Here is a 17,913-nt window from a genome sequence, read left to right as displayed (position 1 = left end):
GGAACAAATTTTTTTGGGAAATTTATTTTGGGAAAAATGACCCCCCATCAATATAACATTTACTCGTAGATGAGTCACTAAGAGCACAGCACACTTTACCATCAACCATAGTTAATTGTAAAGAATGACTTACTTTATAACTATGGTTATCAATTTTAACAACAGTCGGATTCAAGTCACTAATAGCTTTTTTAAAATACTCTTCTTCTTGAACACAAAGAGCTTTAGTTTCTTTAGCAAATTGAAAACGCATAGGCCGACAAAACCTTGTGGACGATGGGCGAGGGTTTTTCCAAATTATCTTATCTGGGTCAGAGGTAATCGATTTACAAATTAATTTCAAGGGTACATAAGATGTAACAATTAAACTTCCATCTTCCGTTCTCGGATCAGAAAAACTTTGCTTGTATTCGCTATGTCCAGTGCTGCCATCGAAACCCCATTTACCTACTAATTCATACTCAGTGCAACTTGATTCAGATATTTTTACCAATACTGGTTTTTGAGATTCGAGAATTCGAGAGCATGTGTGGTCCAACAAACATTGTAAATTAATTACGGCAGATGATTCTGCCGAATTCCTGTCGGGTAACACCGTTTTTTTGCGTCAAGAACTTTTTTATAAGATGGTAAAGCGTTAGGCAATTTTGAATGAATAAAGTCTCTTAATAACAAATTAACCAGTTAACCAATTACTGTACTTGGCAATCAGCCTTGTTTTTGATCTTTGCACTTTTTTCCAGTATCGAGAAATCCGTGAACAGATCCAAGAAACACGATTTTCAATTGAATTATGTTCTTTAGTACGTGGCGACATCTATCAACATCATTATTAATGCTATTGTAATCATAACCACGTGTCCAGAATATGCATGCGCGTAAATGAACACTTCAAATTTACACCTAAAACCATAAAAAAAATCTTTATCAGCAATCTTGGTAGAATCACATTTTTCAAAATCCTACACATAGGTACAGATTAGACCCTATATCAAGCGCAGTCGCAGGTCATCGCAGCTGGAAATTATTTTTCCTTAAAGAGGACATACGTAAGAATATTTTAATGTGTGTTTCATTTGTGCAGATTCGTGCGAACTTAGTTAAAACTTTACAAACTTCTTATAAAAAAAAAATAAACGGCAAATTTTAAAGTACGTATTTCGTACGGTCTGAAAACCTATTAAATAATAATTAAAAAAGATAACAAAACGTTCAACATGTCGTACATACCTTCAACTTGAATTTCCATTGTACAACAGGTCATAAACACAGTAATTCTTAGAAAAATAACACTTCCCGGAACTGCGTAAGTACGGAGCGGAGACCACGCTAACTATCACTTTTCAAATTCCCTTACTTTGGAGGCACAATTATAAGTGAATTGTTTGTGCAGTTGAAATTTCTTTTATACTCTAAGTTACTCTGACTAATGAACTAACATTTAGCTAAATATTGTTGCATAATTTTAACATGACTATTTTCATCCAATGTCCTATGGCGGAACCACTGTGCGATGGTCCAAATTTTCGATGACGCTGAGGCATAATTCAGGTTCTATACAGTTAATGTGCCGAATTATCTCATCCTTTAGCTCTTGAATTGTTGCTGGCTTATCGACGTACACCTTTTCTTTCAAATAACTCCAAAGAAAGAAGTCCAACGGTGTCAAATCACATGATCTTGGCGGTCAATGACATCGCTGCGTCGTGAGATTATTCGGCCATCAAATTTTTCGCCCAAACGAGCCATTGTTTCGTTAGCTGTGTGACAAGTGGCACCGTCCTGTTGAAACCACATATCGTCCACATCCATATCTTCCAATTCGGGTCATAAAAAGTTCGTTATCATCTCACGATAACGAACACTATCCACAGTTACTGCCAATGATGCCGCCGTCCCATAAACCGCACCAAACAGTCACTCTTTGTGGGTGCATTGGTTTTTCGGCAATCACTCTTGGATTATCATTCGCCCAAATGCGGCAATTCTGCTTATTGACGAATCCACTGAGGTGAAAATGTGCCGCATCACTGAAAGTGATTTTCTTCGATATGCATTTTGATTTGAACGACCGTTTTCATAATAGGCTTGAATAACTTTAACGCATTGCTCCATTGTGTATCTTCCCATGGCTTAAATCGAGTTAGTCTGAAATTAAAAAATTTTAAATGAAATGCAGAAAAAACTTGACGTTTAGGTATGGTTCACATTCAACATCGGCCCTTGAAATTTAACCACCCTTTAGAGACAATATGACAAACAGCAAGGACATCCTACTAATACTAACCATATTCATCATGACGACCACTAGCTTAAAAGACATGGAAATACTAAACTTCTCGAAAAATCATGTTATAACGATCAATGACAGACAATCTAAAATACAGGGGACATTCAAGATAATACACCATATTGACCTGGACCAATACGACAATTTTTTAAAAACCTAACCTACCTCAACAAGAATATTAGAAATACTTTCAAACATAAAACCAAAACCGGAATTTAGAAATAAGAGAGCAATAAATGCATTAGGTACGGCATGGATTTTGAATTATTCTATTTGTATCTTAATTTTTGTTATAGTTCTGTTCTGAGGTAGCTGACTATGACTGATCGTTCGATTTGCTATTACTTCATTATAGGTCTCTTTGTCATTAAAATTTATTTTCTACTTTTTATTTCGATTGGCAATAAAAGCGTGTTTTCTAGTTTTTTTAAACTATTTTTTATTTTCTACTTTTTAGTTCAATTAGCAAAAAAGCGTGTTTTTTAGTTTTGTTTTTAAAACTATTTTTTATTATGAATGAAAATTATTGTTATCATTGCGGTCAGTGAATTAATGATTCGATATATTCGTGTTATATTATTATATATTTAATTCCTTTCTTATCGACTGTTAGTCTAAAGCTATGCAGTTATTGGCCGTGATAAAGAAGTAATCGGGATGAAGAACTTGTTTCGTGGAGGGAGCCTGAGAAACGGCTACCCCACTCCTGAAACGGAAAGGTAACAACAAAATATACTGACATAATCAATATTTTACATACTTTTCCCCATATAGATCATTGATTGAAGGTCGAGCCTTATTTTTCTGAATGAAAATTATTTTTTTTTTATTTTATTTTATTTTTTTTATTTTATTAAATTTATATAACAAAACTAGTTTTATTAATATACATAAATATCAAAACGCAGCACTGGCTACGAGGCCTTCAGCCGCCACTTTAATTAAAGTTACATATGAGTAAAAACTATTTGCTAAGTGTTAGTTCAGGTGTTAGTATCTTAAATATAAGTTAAGGTGCTCCCTTCAGGGAGCACCAAAAAATTAAAGTTGGGGGCCAACCACTTGGCCCCTTTTCCATACTTACTCCTGTTTTGCAGCAAGTGAAAATACGTTGCGGTTTTGTTCAGTCCAGAACTAAGAGTGTCTTGACAATTTATTCTTATGCTTAAGCTAAGCTAATTCTTAATCTAACATATTGCTGACATAGCGGTTCACACGGTGCAGCGGCGGTTATATACTAACGCTGCTGCGCATGTGTCATCTGATACGCATTGCTAGCGAATCGCAGTCAGGTAGCTGCCTTAATTTGCTGACATAACGGTTCACACGGTGCAGCGGCGGTTATATACTAACGCTGCTGCGCATGTGTCATCTGATATGCATTGCTAGCGTATTGCAGTCAGGTAGCTGCCTTTACTCCTCCCCCTTTAAAGATCTGCGTCCCGCAGATGACAGCGTTGTAATATAGCTGGGGGCGAAAATTCCAGGAAAGCTTCTTAAGTTGATTTATGTTGTCCAGACTGAGTCCATGAATGTAGGATAAGCTAACCTTTAAGCCATCATTTGTGACATTTGACAAAACAGATGGTAGTACTTGTGAAGTTCTAGCAATCGTGCTCGAAAATGTTTGATTGCCCACATGCACCGTTTCGTTATTAATGCGAATGAGGAAGGTGCCGTTTAGCGTTGCCGTTTGGTTTTTGCCCCACACTATTCCTTGAAAATTAGTCAAGAATATTGTATTTTCCTCGATGAGTTCTATAGTAGTGCCCTTATCGGGCTCGAACTGGCAACGGTTTCATCTCGGTTGATAAGGATTTTTCTGTACTCAAGAACTACGCGCCTGCCGTCCAATGCTGTAGGTCTAGCTAACAGAAGCCGGTATTGTTCAGGTTTGACTTTTGGCACCGAAAGTACATAGAGAAGAAGGGTGCCGTTGGAGTAAAAGGACGGGCTTGCGTATTCTGCGGCTTCAACCAGGTTCTGATATGGTAAGGCATTCTCTTCGAAAAGTATTCTTTCTATTTCCTCTCTATCCAATAGGTTTGTATCAACAATTCCGGATTTCGCCATCTGAGCTGCACGTATGATTTCTGATACTTGCTCTTTTAGAAGTAGAACCTTATTGAATATAATTGCCCCCCAACCTTTTGCATTAATATTTCTGCCAAGGGCGTTCGTGTATTCTACCATGTCGTTTGTCATCTGGATTACTTCCTGCGTTGCATTAAATAACTTTTTATTTATGACGTATTGGTTGTTGTCATTCGTCATCAATTCGTTCTGGTTTTTAACGATATAATCCCGATCCGCGGCATCAGGGGATCCCGCAATCCATTTCCATGCGGATCCAATCCAATTGATGGATCGTGTTTTTCTAGTTTTTTCACCTGTCAATTCAATGAGGCGCAGACGTGTTTGGTTTAATTGGAAGTCGATGAGTGATTTGGTTGCTTCTTTTCCGATCCTCTTCTTGGACAGACTTGTTAATTCTGCCAACCCGGTGTCGAAGTATTTTAGGTCAATAGCGTGGATTAATTTAAAATGACCGCTGATGACATAGCCGCTACCGTGCTTCACCGTAACAATTGGGGATTCATATTGAAATTTCAAGTTTAAAGATATTCTTAAATATAATAATTTGTTCTAAAACTATTGCAGTGCTTTAAACTTCTAGGCAATTTTAATATGTTCTATTTTTCTTTTAAATTTTAATTTTACTTTCAAATTAGCATTAACCTATCTTGCAATGAAATTTAAAGTTTAAAGATATTCTTAATAATTTCTTCTAAAACTATTGTAGTGTTTTAAACTTCTAGGCAATTTTAATATGTTCTATTTTTGTTTTTAAATTTTAGTTTTACTTTATAATTTTGTGTATTAATTAATTAATTAAAATTTTGTGTATTAGTAATAGTTAAAAAAAAAATTTTAATTATAATTTTTTCTTTCTTTAAAGTGCCATTCTTTTTCTGAAAAGCTCTCTATTCATTTCATCATTCCCATGAGGAGTCGAACCCCGATATTCAAAGAATATCCACCAATTTTATGGGTTGAGAGAGTCATTCTTATTGTATTTATTTTTTATTTCAACGTGCCAAAAAATATTTGTATTTTTAATTTTTATGTGCCTTTTAAAGTGCCATTTTTATATATTGTATATATATATATTAGGTATATATTTTTTTGTATATTTTTACTCATTCACTCTTCCTTATGAGGAGTCGAACCCCGATATTCAAAGAATATCTACCAATTTTATGGATTGGAAGAGAGCTACTTTTCTTTGTACTGTGCCTCCCCCCATAAAAATCGTGAGGGTGAAACTATCCAAAAATTAAACACGTTGGGCAATTGGAGGTGACTGATTCACAGCAGCTACAAGTGCTAAATCTTATTTTACGTCGTGCTATGGCAGGGCTGAATTTAGAACTTTTTGGGCGTAGTTTCTTTGATCCGAAGGCAAAGCATTGTCTAAACAGTTTTTACCTCGAATTATGACCTGAATATCAAACTTCAATACGACAACATGAGCAAGACATTCTCTTATGTGCTGAAATTGAATTAAAAGAGAAGTCGTTGGAACAATAATCCTTACCGACTATAATAATAAAACATATCGGATAAATGACGTGGATTTCCAACAGTCGCCCAAGTCGAAATTTCCAACCAAAGACGGAGTGATTTCGTATATTGACTATTATAAAAAACGTTACGATTGCAATGAATTTGCAGATTGGACGCGAGAATTTCGAAATAATTCAATGTACAAACACGTTGACATTAAGAGGTGGTACGTGATTACGCCATCACGGAATTTACGTGAAGTTCAAAATTTCGTTCAAATGTGTATAAGAGCAGCTAATGGAATGCGTATGGGCATTGCTTTGAAAGCATACCAACAAGAGCATGGTATGTTACCAAAGAAAATCCTATTCTATCGTGACGGAGTCGGTGATGGGCAATTGCATCAAGTTTTCAGCACCGAAGTGAAATTTTTGATAGAAAGGTTAAACAAAATGTATTCTGATTATGAGAAGAAACCTACGATTTGCCCCTTGGCGTTTATAGTAGTATCGAAGCGAATTAATACTTGTTACTTCATTAATGGCAGGAATCCACCTCCAGGTTCCGTGGTTGAGAAACTCGAGCAAGAGTATAAGCGTGTGGGCTCTGAAAAACCACCTATGTTTGCATATGTTGTGGTACCAAAAAGTATTAATACCCGACTCTTTGCACGAGGCCGAAATCCGCCTCCTGGTACAATAGTCGATGATGTAGTTACGTGTCCAGAACGTTATGACTTTTTCTTGGTATCTCAGTCTGTGCAACAAGGCACAGTGTCCCCAACAAACTATATTATAATATTGTATACAGCAATATTCGTTTAACACCAGATCAAATGCAGCTTTTAACATACAAAATGACCCATCTGTATTATAATTGGAGTGGCACTTGCCGTGTGCCTGCCGTGTGCCAATACGCGCACGAACTTGCATTCCTTGTCGCTGAGAGCATTCATCGTTTGCCAAGCAACGCTTTAGAAAAGCAACTTTATTTCCTTTAAACAGTTTGAAAGTTTATATATTTTATACATAATGAGATAAACTAAATTTTATCCATTTCAATTTTTCCTTGGGACGATTCCTTGGGACAACTACCTTATTAAAGGTGTTAGCGTGGATAAGGGTATTCCTCATTGTCAAATTTTGTATGTCTAGGCAGGCTGAGTATGCCTCTGGCAACGATCGCGGCTTTTATATAATTAACATCTTCGAAAGTTCAGGATTCAGGCGACGAATAAATACGTCCAACGTCCGATTCCTATAAGTCCCTATTAGGACATTTACTGTTTCCTCAGAGTACTCGTCCGTTTTAATTTTATTGACTATGAGTGACAACTGATGGTTAACAGTTGCATAAAACTCGTCAAGTTTCGAACCCTTTTGCGTCAATTGGTTTAATTGATGTTCGAGGGTTCGGATATCCTTCTTATCAGCGTAATGAAGTGACAGCATTTTTTTTTTTTTTTGTTTTTTTTTTTTACCTCCAACCAATCGTTATTGAAAATATTGTGTGACACCAGGGCGGCATCGGCCCTACCCCTAATTTTTGCCTCATATGTTGCACTATTGATCTATACAATGGTTTTCTTTTAATTGTCTCATAATCTCTAAGAATTGACTCTACATTGTTGAGCCAGGAAATGTATTGTGAGGGGTTCCCTTCAAAAACTTGAATTTCCTTTACACAGTCGGGGAGTCTGTCTATTTCTCTAAGCTCTTCCTCCGTCATCGGAGCCCTAGCGATAACCGTGGGCCTTACTTCTTCGGCAGGACTCAATTGGGTAAAGTCAAATATCTTCTCTGCCAGTTTTTGCTCTATGAGCGAGATCGACCGCCCCAATTCGCCATTTGAGCCCTCCAATGCTCCTAATCGATTATGGAAATTTTTTAGTTGATCGAGGATAGTGTTAACCGCCCCATTTAATTCAGTAATTGGCTTCTTCAGGTCCTCCATTTTTTAATTCTTTACCTAAACCTTAAGGCGCAGTACAATAGAAAAAAGAATGAATAAATTTGAGTGTTACCTTGTTTTTCTTTTTTACTTTTTTTTGTTTTATGGGCACGGCACGGCACGGATTTGTTTTTTGCTTAATCGACTTTGCTTCCTTACAGAATTTTTTCCATTCGGATTCTTTTGGTCCTTTCCTCCTATAAATGAGAATTAATGAGTTTTTATCTTATATGATTCTCTACCATTTTTTAAATTTTTTAATATTTTTAATAAAAAAAAATTTTTGTTTTCTTTTTTTTGTTGGATAAAACGATTTTTTATTATGATTAGTAGGGAACATTAAAAAGAAAAATTTGTTTAAATTTACTTTATATTGTTATTACAAAAGTTTTCATAAATAAAAATAAAAAGGAACAAAAAATTAGGAAAAAAAATAAAAAGGTAAATATGTTGGGTTTTTTCCTCTTTTATGTTTTGTTGGTAACGATTTTTTCGTTTTTCAAAAATTTTGTTTCTTTGTTTCTTTTTTTTTTTCTTCTCTAACGGATTATGCGAGGGAGGCATTTAAAATTTTTTTTTTTTTTTTTCTTCTCCAACGGATTATGCGAAGGAGGCATTTTAAATTTTGTTTTTGTTTTTTTTTCTTTCTTCTCCAACGGATTATGCGAAGGAGGCATTTTAAATTTTGTTTTTTGTTTTTTTTTTCTTTCTTCTCCAACGGATTATGCGAGGGAGGCATTTTCAATTCTTGTATAGGACAGAGGGCCATACTGTTCTCGAACCAGCTACGGAGAGATCGCCAGAATCCCGCTTGGAAGTAGTGTAGCCATTTGTCAAATTCGATGGCACTACGAGCCTACTAGGGCACGATTCATCCCACTAACAAGCCCGCTCTTGTAGTAATGACCATTTCCTTTGTACCAAGTTTACTTTCTTATTTTAGTTTATTTCAGTATAATTCTTTATTATGTTTTATTGTAATGTTTTTATTTGTTTTTTTTTTTTTTTTTTGTTTTTTTAGGAAAGCAAAGTCTTATGTTTTGTTTTTTGTTTTTTTTTTTTTATTATTAGGTCACGGAAGGGCTATGTTATCCTTTTTAGTCACCCGCAATCAGATTGCGGACAACCTACTAAGGCACAGCTTGCTTCACCCAGCTTGGCCCCATTAGCATGACTACTATTGCGGGCACACAAGACTGTAACCGATCGACATTATAGTCGCAGGAGTCCGTCCTAGTAGGCGTAGGCATACGGCCTCCTGTGGCAATTCTAATGTCACCGAGTGCAGACGAAAAATCGCTGTGGTGCAGTAACAAACAATACTTTATTTATTTTCTTTTAACCTCGTGAGTAAATTGCCAGGAGGGTCCCCCCGTGGGTGGTGAATCGCTGAGCAATATTACTCCGAGTTTTATATTTATTTATTTGTTTTATTTCATTGACAAATTTAGCAATTTTCCTTTCGTCCTCGTGAGTAAATTGCCAGGAGGGTCCCCCCGTAGGTAGTGAATAGCTGAGCAATACTACTCCGAGTTTTATATTTATTTATTTGTTTTATTTCATTGACAAATTTAGCAATTTTCCTTTCATCCTCGTGAGTAAATTGCCAGGAGGGTCCCCCCGTAGGTGGTGAATCGCTGAGCAATATACTCCGAGTTTTACATTTATTTATCGCAGTAGTGCAGTTATAAGTAATATTTTCTTTTATTTAATTCACAAATTTTAGCAGTTTCCTTTCATCCTCGTAAGTAAATTGCCAGGAGGGTCCCCCCGTAGGTGGTGAATCGCTGAGCAATATACTTCGAGTTGTATATTTATTTTATAATTATTTTTTTATTCGAAAGAGAAAGAAACATACTTTCACCAAACATTCACCCTTCACTGCACCTCACAAAATTATCGTCGCACTCCGCTCCATTTTGCCGGATATTCCCTTATTAAACAGGGAAATCCTTTGTGAAGCCCGCATTGCGGCTGTTATTTTGCACAAGTGCGGCTTCACATTGCGGAAGGGCATTTTCAAGTGTTCGTGATTTTTCGTTTTGCGCCGTGAATCGTCGAGAGTTTTTTTGTTTAACACTTAATTTGATTTAATTTGAATTTATTTCAAATTCAGTTTTAATTTCCATTTAGTTATCTTCTATTATTGTTTAATTTTTACTCGAGTTGTTTGCTTTTATTTTTACCATAGTTTTAATTTTAGTTATATTTACTTTATTTGTTTAATTCTATTCAATTCTAATTTTAAATTTATATTTACTTTTTATTTCATATCATTATATTTTATTTTAGTTTATTTTACTTTAATTTCATTTTTTAATTTATTTTAAATTTAATTTCATTTGAACTTAATTTATTTTGTGTTAATTTACATTAAAAAATTTACTTTAGCTAGGATCCCAATTTTAGTTTCCTGTCTAATTTCAATTTGGTTTTAATTATAATTTGATTTATTTTATTTTATAAGATTTAATTTTATTTTCCATTCATTTTATTTTATTTCATCACATTTTTTTATAACACGGCGCACTCACTTTTTCACTTTCACTTTTTGCCACTTCCTTTACACTACAAGGATTCCTTTGCGGAGATCCTTGTTAGGTACCCCATCTTTTTGAAAAAAAGAGGGGTCCCTGCTCGGGCGCCAGTTAAGGTGCTCCCTTCAGGGAGCACCAAAAAATTAAAGTTGGGGGCCAACCACTTGGCCCCTTTTCCATACTTACTCCTGTTTTGCAGAAAGTAAAAATACGTTGCGGTTTTCTTCAGTCCAGAACTAAGAGTGTCTTGACAATTTATTCTTATGCTTAAGCTAAGCTAATTCTTAATCTAACATATTGCTGACATAGCGGTTCACACGGTGCAGCGGCGGTTATATACTAACGCTGCTGCGCATGTGTCATCTGATACGCATTGTTCGCGAATCTCAGTCAGGTAGCTGCCTTAATCTGCTGACATAGCGGTTCACACGGTGCAGCGGCGGTTATATACTAACGCTGCTGCGCATGTGTCATCTGATACGCATTGCTAGCGTATTGCAGTCAGGTAGCTGCCTTAACTCCTCCCCCTTTAAAGATCTGCGTCCCGCAGATGACAGCGTTGTAGCCGGGGGCTTCAGTTGTGGCGGAGGAAGCAGGAAATTGATGAATTTCAGCCACACTAACAATTCTGGGTATATCTACTCCTGAGGTGATTTTTCGCCAGATCATATAGCAGGCTGATGCTAAAATTATAAGGACAATTCCGTCCGTTGCCCAAGAGAGGTGCAAATTCCAGGAAAGCTTCTTAAGTTGATTTATGTTGTCCAGACTGAGTCCATGAATGTAGGATAAGCTAACCTTTAAGCCATCATTTGTGACATTTGACAAAACAGATGGTAGTACTTGTGAAGTTCTAGCAATCGTGCTCGAAAATGTTTGATTGCCCACATGCACCGTCTCGTTATTAATGCGAATGAGGAAGGTGCCGTTTAGCGTTGCCGTTTGGTTTTTGCCCCACACTATTCCTTGAAAATTAGTCAAGAATATTGTATTTTCCTCGATGAGTTCTATAGTAGTGCCCTTATCGGGCTCGAACTGGCAACGGGAATTGCCTCCTTTGATCAACCTTGGCAAACAACTATTTTCTGGTAGTTTTTCTATTGAACTTCTGTCACAGATAGTGGAATTGTTAATGGAGAAACAGTTTGTCGTCACGCCATAAGTTTCATCTCGGTTGATAAGGATTTTTCTGTACTCAAGAACTACGCGCCTGCCGTCCAATGCTGTAGGTCTAGCTAACAGAAGCCGGTATTGTTCAGGTTTGACTTTTGGCACCGAAAGTACATAGAGAAGAAGGGTGCCGTTGGAGTAAAAGGACGGGCTTGCGTATTCTGCGGCTTCAACCAGGTTCTGATATGGTAAGGCATTCTCTTCGAAAAGTATTCTTTCTATTTCCTCTCTATCCAATAGGTTTGTATCAACAATTCCGGATTTCGCCATCTGAGCTGCACGTATGATTTCTGATACTTGCTCTTTTAGAAGTAGAACCTTATTGAATATAATTGCACCCCAACCTTCCGCATTAATATTTCTGCCAAGGGCGTTCGTGTATTCTACCATGTCGTTTGTCATCTGGATTACTTCTTGCGTCGCATTAAATAACTTTTTGTTTATGACGTATTGGTTGTTGTCATTCGTCATCAATTCGTTCTGGTTTTTAACGATATAATCCCAATCCGCGGCATCAGGGGATCCCGCAATCCATTTCCATGCGGATCCAATCCAATTGATGGATCGTGTTTTTCTTGTTTTTTCTCCTGTCAATTCAATGAGGCGCAGACGTGTTTGGTTTAATTGGAAGTCGATGAGTGATTTGGTTGCTTCTTTTCCGATCCTCTTCTTGGACAGACTTGTTAATTCTGCCAACCCGGTGTCGAAGTATTTTAGGTCAATAGCGTGGATTAATTTAAAATGACCGCTGATGACATAGCCGCTACCGTGCTTCACCGTAACAATTGGGGATTCATATTGAAATTTCAAGTTTAAAGATATTCTTAAATATAATAATTTGTTCTAAAACTATTGCAGTGCTTTAAACTTCTAGGCAATTTTAATATGTTCTATTTTTCTTTTAAATTTTAATTTTACTTTCAAATTAGCATTAACCTATCTTGCAATGAAATTTAAAGTTTAAAGATATTCTTAATAATTTCTTCTAAAACTATTGTAGTGTTTTAAACTTCTAGGCAATTTTAATATGTTCTATTTTTCTTTTAAATTTTAGTTTTATTTTCAAATTAGCATTAACCTATCTTGCAATGAAATTTAAGGTTTAAAGATATTCTTAATCATTTCTTCTAAAACTATTGTAGTGTTTTAAACTTCTAGGCAATTTTAATATGTTCTATTTTCTTTTAAATTTTAGTTTTACTTTCAAATTTTGTGTATTAATTCTTATTTTAACATTCCATTTAATAGATAAAAAAAAAATGTTTAATTATAATTTTTTTCCTTCTTTAAAGTGCCATTCTTTTTCTGAAAAGCTCTCTATTCATTTCATCATTCCCATGAGGAGTCGAACCCCGATATTCAAAGAATATCCACCAATTTTATGGGTTGAGAGAATTATTTTTATTGTATTTATTTTTTATTTCAACGTGGCAAAAAATATTTTTTTTTTTTGTTTTCTTGTTTTCTTTTTTCTTTTTTTTGTTTTTTTTTAGAGTGCCATTCTTTTTCGAAAGGCTTTCTATTCATTTCATCATTCCCATGAGGAGTCGAACCCCGATATTCAAAGAATATCCACCAATTTTATGGGTTGAGAGAGTTATTTTATTGTATTTATTTTTAATTTCAACGTGGCAAAAAACATTTGTATTTTTTTTTTTTTTTTCTGTTTTTGTTTTTTAAAGTGCCATTCGTTTTCTTAAATGCTCTCTATTAATTTCATCATTCCCATGAGGAATCGAACCCCGATATTCAAGGAATATCCACCAATTTTATGGGTTGAGAGAGTTATTCTTATTGTATTTATTTTTTATTTCAACGTGCCAAAAAATATTTGTATTTTTAATTTTTATGTGCCTTTTAAAGTGCCATTTTTATATATTGTATATATATAATTATTTTTTTTTTTTTTTTTTTTTTTATTATATATTTTTCACTCATTCACTCTTCCTTATGAGGAGTCGAACCCCGATATTCAAAGAATATCCACCAATTTTATGGATTGGAAGAGAGCTGCTTTTCTTTGTACTGTTTACTTCACTTCTCTGAATACTTTGTACTGTTTACTTCACTCCTCTTTCATTGTCGGTTACCACCATCCTTGGAGCTGTGAAGTAATGAAGTAATTTCGCTAATTTGGTACGAAGAGTGATAGCCGAACGGTCCTTGATATGGAAAAACTTAGTGAATTTACTGAATTTGTCTATGCATGAAAGGAATTTCTCGCCCTGTAACTCAAAGATATCTACGTGAATTATTTCGCAAGGAAATTTCGGCACTGGAGTCTCTTTTAACGGTGGGACTGGTGGATGCCTGTCGTATTTATTTAATGAGCAGATTTGACACCTAGTAACGTGTGTTCGTAGTAAGCTCGCCATTTTTGGGAAGTAATAATTTTCCAGGATTTGTTCGCTCATTCCCTTGGCATTCCTATGAGCTCTACTATGTTCCCCTTCTATGATGCTTACCACTCTATCGTCGTTTGCTACATCCTCAACTATTCTTTGTGTTAGCCTTATTTTGTAATATAAAAAATTTCGTAAGTATAGGTCTTGGAGCAATTGTATTCGAGACTCTGGAATTTTTATTCCATTGATTACCGATGGATTAAGCGTTCTTTCAGCACTTCGGTGAGTGTATTGCTGTTCAAATTTTGAAGGGTTACGTAGTGCCTGGTATACCCTGGATAGGGATTTTCTCTGCAAATCAAATCACCTCCTTCCCTGAGAATTATTTGATTCCTAAATACATTGATTGGAGCTTCTACATGAGGGATGAGGTCTGATGCATCCTGATCTGCACTATGGATGGCCTGCTTCGCTTGCTGTAACGGTGGAAGAATCGCTATCGATATCACTATCGATTCTAAGGCTACCATTTCCCTCGCTAGCAGTTTCAGTTGTAGAATCATCCTGAGGGTAATTTGTAGCAGTCGTGTGGTTGATTTGTTCTCGTATCCTTGACAAGGCGTCAGCCACGTAATTTGATTTACCCGGAGTGTAAATCAATTCGTGGTTATATTCCTCTATGCGAGATTTCCACCGTTTTAGTTTCGCGTTATGGTTCCTATTCCCAAGAGCGAAGGTAAGGGGCTGATGGTCTGTAAAGATTCGAATCTTCATAGCCCCATACAGGTATGAGCGCAAGTTATCCAGCCCCCATACAATAGCCAACATTTCTTTTTCGTTGGTGGCGTAATTTTCCTCGCATTTATTAAGGGATCGGGAAATGTAGGCAATTGGCCTATCCTTGTCGTGTTCCCCTTGAGAGAGGACGGCTCCTATGGCATATTCTGACGCGTCTGTCGTTAAATTGAATGATTTCTCGAAATCGGGAAATGCAAGAACTTCAGACGAGGTGAGGAGTTCCTTCAGACTATTAAAAGCTCTTAAAGCCGGATTATCTAGTGTTATTAAAACTTTGCTGGTTTAGCTGGCTTAGCTAGTTTGGCATAGTCTTTAATGAATTTGCGGTAATACGAAGTCATACCTAAGAAACTCTTTAATTCCTTCAAGGATTCTGGAGGTGGTAGGTCGATAATTGCTTTGACTTTGGATTGATCCAGGCGAATTCCCTCAGAAGTGATAATGTAACCTAGAAACTCGACCTCGGTTTTTACGAACTTCGTTTTTTCCAAATTTACTCGTAAATTAGATTCATTTAATCTCTCAAATACCTTGGCGACATTTTTGACATGCTCCTTAAGGTCTTTCCCAAATACGACGATGTCGTCAATATAAACGTAACATATCTTTCAAATAAATTCTTTTAGTACGTCGTCGATCATACGTTGAAAAATTGCTGGGGCATTTTTCAGCCCAAAGGGAAGTCGCAAAAACTCGTATTTCCCGTTCATGGTCGAGAAAGCTGTTTTTCGTATATCGGATTCCTTCATCAGGATTTGATGAAAACCCGATGTTAAATCAATTGTGGTGAAGAACTTCGCATTTCCTAAATTCGCCAATGTTGCGTTAATGTCCGGAATTGGATAGGCATCTGAGATTGTCACTGCATTTAATCTCTTAAAGTCCACTACCATCATATAGTGTTTTTCACCATTGGGTTTTGGTTTTTTAGGGACAACCCATATTGGGGAATTATAGGGGCTTTTGGAAGGGCGGATAATGCCTTCCGCCAGTAATTCGGCTACTTGTTTTTCCACTTCACTTCTCATATTGATAGGATAGGGGTAACTCTTTGTGTAAATGGGGTCATTAGTTGAGGTGTTTATCTCGGCCTTAACTGAAGTCTTTGCACTAATATTGTCGCTTAAGGGCTCAAATAGTTCAGAGTATTTTTCAAGCAAGGAGTTTACTAATTCGATTGCGTTGTCCGGTATGTCCGTTGTCCGCAATAGGTGGAGACTGTTTACTACCTTATTCCTAAGCGTTATTTTTATCCCCGGCCTAATAGTTAAAATATGATTTTTCCTGTCTATGACTGCGCCAAGTTGTTTCAGGGTATCGTCCCCAATAATGCCATCAAATGACTCGAGGCCTGGGAGTACATAGAAGGTCAATATGTCCTCGTTTCCCACACACTTAAATAATTTCGCTCTTACTGCTTTATTTATTGTCACTGGTCCTGCTACTGTTTGGACATTAAAAGGCGATTCGATTAGTTTGGTGTTGGTTTGCAGATTTTCTTTTATATAGTTCATGTTGGAGCCTGTGTCTATTAAGAAGTTAAGTTGCTTGTTATTCGTGGCCACATACGTAAAATATGGCACACTTGACAGGATTTCCGTCTTCTCACCTATATGAAATAAGCAGGAAGACCCTCTGTTAAAAAATTTTCCTCGGTCTCATCGTGTTGTTCGAGTTTTTCCTCACATTGAGCCCCTTCAAGGCTTGCTTCTAAGTTGAAAAGCTTCTGTTGTTTGGGCAGTCCCCCGGCTGACGAAGATGGTCCCCTTTTATCAGCATTCCATTTCCTCGGGCGATTCATATAATTGGCCTGTCGTGTTTGAACCGTGCCATCCACTTCCATTTTAACTACCGGATTTTCTGAGTTATTGACTCCGCCAGCTCTCCATTGCATGTTATTATTATTCACCTGGAAATGACCCGAGCCAAATGGTTTGTTTGCCCAATTGTTATAAAAACGTGTCCTGGGTGGAATTGGGGTCGCTGATTTGAAGCGGACATGGTATTCCTTGGAACCACTACCTTATTAAAGGTGTTAGCGTGGATAAGGGTATTCCTCATTGTCAAATTTTGTATATCGAGGCAGGCTGAGTATGCCTCTGGCAACGATCGCGGCTTTTGTATAATTAACATCTTCGAGAGTTCAGGATTCAGGCCACAAATAAATACGTCCAACGTCCGATTCCTATAAGTTCCTATTAGGACATTTACTGTTTCCTCAGAGTACTCGTCCGTTTTAATTTTATTGACTATGAGTGACAACTGATGGTTAACAGTTGCATAAAACTCGTCAAGTTTCGAACCCTTTTGCGTCAATTGGTTTAATTGATGTTCGAGGGTTCGGATATCCCTCTTGTCAGCGTAATGAAGTGACAGCACTCTTTTTACCTCCAACCAATCGTTATTGAAAATATTGTGTGACACCAGGGCGGCATCGGCCCTACCCCTAATTTTTTGCCTTATATGCTGCACTATTGACCTATACAATGGTTTTCCTTTAATTGTCTCATAATCTCTAAGAATTGACTCTACATTGTTGAGCCAGGAAATGTATTGTGAGGGGTTCCCTTCAAAAACTTGAATTTCCTTTACACAGTCGGGGAGTCTGTCTATTTCAGGTCTTCCTCCGTCATCGGAGCCCTAGCAATAACCGTGGGCCTTACTTCTTCGGCAGGACTCAATTGGGTAAAATCAAATATCTTCCCTGCCAGTTTTTGCTCTATGAGCGAGATCGACCGCCCCAATTCGCCATTTGAGCCCTCCAATGCTCCTAATCGATTATGGAAATTTTTTAGTTGATCGAGGATAGTGTTAACCGCCCCATTTAATTCAGTAATTGGCTTCTTCAGGTCCTCCATTTTTTAATTCTTTACCTAAACCTTAAGGCGCAGTACAATAGAAAAAAGAATGAATAAATTTGAGTGTTACCTTGTTTTTCTTTTTTATTTTTTTCTGTTTTATGGGCACGGCACGGCACGGAATTGTTTTTTGCTTAATATCGACTTTGCTTCCTTACAGGATTTTTTCCATTCGGATTCTTTCGGTTCTTTCCTTCGTTTTGGTTTTCCCTTTGTTTTCTTCTCCCCTATAGATGAGAATAAACTATTTTTTTAATTGTTTAATATTCTTGTTAATGAATAAAAAGTTTTCTTTTTTATTTTTATTTTTTTATTTTTTTTTTTTATTTTTTTTGTTTTTTTAGGAAAGCAAAGTCTTATGTTTTGTTTTTTGTTTTTTTTTTTTATTTTTTTATTAG

At 36.4% G+C, this 17,913-nt stretch overlaps 1 pseudogene; it reads left to right on the top strand.

The window, feature by feature from the left end:
* Positions 1–6,135: 6,135 nt before the first annotated feature.
* Positions 6,136–6,857, top strand: LOC129250257 (protein piwi-like; annotated as a pseudogene).
* The last annotated feature ends 11,056 nt before the right edge of the window (positions 6,858–17,913 follow it).

This window comes from Anastrepha obliqua, chromosome 6, assembly GCF_027943255.1.
Source record: "Anastrepha obliqua isolate idAnaObli1 chromosome 6, idAnaObli1_1.0, whole genome shotgun sequence".
NCBI lineage: Eukaryota > Metazoa > Arthropoda > Insecta > Diptera > Tephritidae > Anastrepha > Anastrepha obliqua.
Note: the sequence above shows the minus strand (reverse complement) of the source record. Positions and strands in the feature narration are given on the sequence as shown.